The following is a 4,073-nucleotide window of genomic DNA, read 5'->3' on the forward strand; positions in this document are numbered from 1 at the left end:
TCGATACGCAGGGCGCTCCAATCGGTTCCCCCGGGAAAAAACCCGCCGGGGCACCCGCGTACCTCAAGCGGCAACACATCCTGGAGAATATTTAGTACGAACCTTTTCTAAGAGGGAAAGGGTGCTTAGCACCGATTCGTACTAAAAGTGCGCAGTTTAGGACGATCGATACTAAACAGAGCAGTCCGGTAACACACGACTGAAGAGAGGAAATGAGGCTATGAAGAGATGAGCATCGTGAATTTGTTTTTTGTTTGATCGGAGTAGAAAACCATCATTACTTTGGGATCCCAATTTCCATTTGAATGTGAGTTGCTCGTAGGAGGCGGCGTGGTCGGTTGGTTCGTGGTCAGTGGGGAGCATGGTGGAAGTGATTAGAAAGCGCACCTGGAGACACTTTTGCGCGTTATTTGCAAAAGAGTGTTATCTACCGGCTAAGTATGATACTGATATGTGGGGCCTAGCTGGTGCACGCATCGGACCCGTCCAACGTTTGCAGCTGGGTCCCATGTGGATCCGAGATGGGCAATCAGATAGGGCCCGCCTGGGTTTGCTACTTCGGGCCCATGCGGGCATGCCATGGGCAACCAACTGGGTCCCACATGGAAACCCATGTGGGGCCCTTGTGGGGCTCAGTCAGTACACACATGGGACCCACTTGGGCAGCCCAGATGGGACCCATCTTGGCAGCTCAGTTGGGACCCATCTGGGTAACTCAGTTGGGGCCCACACGGGCAAGTCCAGCTGGGACTCATATGACGAGGCCAGATGGGGCCCATATAGCTATCCCAGATGGGACCTGTTTAACCACCCCAGATGGGCCCCAGCTGGGCTTCACCGATCTGCCATTTCAAATTCTACCTGCTTGATTGATCGCCGTAATTCCAGGTGAAATGCTTCATGTCATGGATAATAAACCTGGTCAAAACTTATCCATCATGTATTTGACCGAAGACGCCTCGGCAACAGCACCATTGCGCAAGACATACACTTCCCTGTTATCATGCCCGATGCGACAATCACTAAACCATTCAACAGATGTTATGTGTCGCCGTTGCCGCCGTTGTTGGTGCGATGTTTCCTGCCGTCGTCGCAGTCTCTCCCACCGAAACCACTTTCCTGGTACCTATTTCGCTTTGTTGTGGGATGTACTGTAGCGCGGTGTGTTGCGCGCATATGTTTTTTTCGTACACGCTTTTCTAGGCAGCCCATGTAAACAACAACAACATTTCTTAGACTGGAACATAGTAGCTGTCAGCTGTCTATACGTGAATACGATATTGTCTCGATAGATCATTTTTTAGCGCGGCTGCTCGGGGATCCACTCACTCACTAAAGAATGAGTTCGGGTCATTTTAGGCACTCGCTCTTTGTCCCTGGAATGGATGGCCTGCGGCTGATGGCAACACAAGCTGTCGTCAATGATTCATACGTGCACTTGTTAAAATGCCTGAAATAAATATTAAAACAGTAAATTCCGGGGAAGTACTGCCAGTCCAGTTTCAAAAAGAATTCTGCCATTTCTTTCTTACGTTACAACTGCAAAACTTGGTTTGCTTATGCTTATCCGGGAAAGTGCTCAGAGAAATGGAATAGGTAAAATAAGTTTGTCTTCGCCTTGTTCATCTTGTGGAATTACCAATAATTGTGGTAAGGAAATCCTCGCTGTAAATTCTAGCAGAATTGTATGTGAAATACGAGCTGAATATTACAAACCCGTATGGTACAATACCTGATTTCCCAAGCATGATGATTCTGGAGCAGCACTAGTTGTCTTTGACGGAAATGTCTTATCGCTGTGCCAGCTTGCTGGCAGACATACTGCTTCCGGGCGACCAGGACCAGTGCTCAAGCAGCGTTCCAGAGCAGAGCAGGAACAGTTCTCAGCAACATTTCAGCAGTACAATAGTAAATCGTTTCTCCATCTAACCAAAGACTGGGGATGCTGCCCATCCCTCGCCCATCCCTCCCCCCCCCCCCCCCCCCCCCGTCTCGAAATTCGCAACAGCGAGCCTCATCCTGCTGGAAAAACACGCAAAAGGGGCGTAAGCTGAAAAATACCAACATTACGTCGCTGGCGTATTGGAAGCAAGCACATCAGGAGAAACAGGCGGTGAGGTGCCGCAAACGTATTATCGCATATGTAAGAAGTCATGCATGTCCAAGGCCTCGTCTAAGACCTTTTCTATGAACGGGGAGGTGAAATATTTCTTGTCCACACATAATTAGCCTCACATGACGCCCTACACAATGACGTGAACCGACTTCATTTAATTATGGTTCATTTAATTAGGGAGGGGGTTTCCACGCCACTGGGTGGGGAGGGATGCATAACACTGGAGGGATTTCGCCCTCTTTTCAGCATGGGTGCACGGCATCCTGCAGGGCACAGCACGGCCCTGCGAGTGTACCGGTCGTAGCAACACCATATCATTTTAAAAGGGACCTTGCCACACGAAAGCCCAAGCAGGAAACGGAAATGATTTCGCACAACGCACACTCACCGGTGCACCCAGTACGCAAACAAAAACATTTCCAGGAGCCGTCCTCCCTGCGCGCCAACCTGTCTGGGGAATGTGGCCACCCTTCCAGTGCCGCGCACCGGAACGGTCCCCCCCCCCCCCCCCCCCGGCCGCCAGCCGCCAGCATAACAACCAGGGCGCCGGGGCGGGGACAATGTGACTAAGCATGGGCGAGGGAACGATCGCGTTATTTGGGGGGGGGGGGGGCTTTGCAGATCGAGCTTACCTCCATACAACTGAGATAATTTAGCACTAGGCTCGCGTCGGTACATGGAACAAAACACCTCAAATGCTTTGCTCCCCCCCCCCCCCGCCCAATTATCGACAACTTCCTTTGCTCCTGTGACCAAGAAGGGGCAAGGGGTGAGTCAGCGCCGGCAGAAGCGAGGGCCAAGATCCAGCGGCGTCAGGCACAGCGGGGTGCAAAGGATTTTTTTTATTCATTGTACAAAGAGCAGGTTTGGACAGCTGGACTGTCGGCGTCCCCGGTGTGGCGTCAGCGAACGGCTCCGTCCGCCGCGTCCGTAGTTCGGTGCAGGGAACATGCCTTGTTTGTGAGGGAATCCCCATGCTCAGTAATATGTATACACAGAGCATTGCCGCTCATCTCCAGGTTGAAGTTACAGCTTAATGTCAGTAACTTTGAATGAAGTCATAACAACATGAGCCAGCAAGCACTGATTGTCAGTTGTGTGCTGCTGTTGCAGGCAGCACCAACGTTGGAAGCCTGTTTTTGGTCACCACCAAGACAAATATTTTAGAATAAAAATGCTCTTGGAAAAAGGACTTGTGAATTAGGCAAATTCATACACAGGTCTCACCCAGCAAATGTGCATCATACGCATGACGAAAGTGCGTTGGGCAAAAGAGCGTGCGAAAGGGCTATTACCAAAGACCTCGTCAGCAAATGTCTGTATGGCTTAGAGAACACCTGCAAAATACTTGTTATCGCAAAGGTTGACGAGGAAGAAAAAGCTCCTAGGCAAAGGGTTCGCATGCGCAAAGTAAGATGTGCTGGAAACATAAACCTGCTTGACGAAAACGCGCACGTAAAAATTCCTAAGTAACGGTGACGCCGCATCGATTGTTTGCATGCAACGCACTCCTATGAAGACGTTTCAGAAAAAAAAAATATATCACCCGATTATCAACTTATTCACGCCACTTCTCCGATGTCGCCTGAATACTGTGTGTGGGAGATGGATTCGTGTCTTACTCATGGAATGAAGCATATCTTTTTTACAGTGAGTGTGTCTAATGCTTTCGGTTTCCTCAATGCACCCCTGAGGGAGGTTTGGCAATTATCCATGGTTAATTTTGGCTGCTTAATGTGCATTTCAATCTGGAAGCAGTTTGCATTTATTTATTCCTATCGATCTCATCGATGGCTGTGCGTGAACAAACACAATCCAAAAAGATAAACCAATCGGCGGGCAGGAAAGGACGAACACAGTGACTTATATGTTGCGAGTAACTGCGCGCCAGAGACATGACCATTATTTTGGTTGCTAGGCAACGTTAACATTATTTTGGTTGTTCGGTCACGTAATG

This window comes from Pollicipes pollicipes, unplaced genomic scaffold, assembly GCF_011947565.3.
Source record: "Pollicipes pollicipes isolate AB1234 unplaced genomic scaffold, Ppol_2.1 Scaffold_5724;HRSCAF=6776_pilon_pilon_pilon, whole genome shotgun sequence".
Classification (NCBI taxonomy): Eukaryota; Metazoa; Arthropoda; class Thecostraca; order Pollicipedomorpha; family Pollicipedidae; genus Pollicipes; species Pollicipes pollicipes.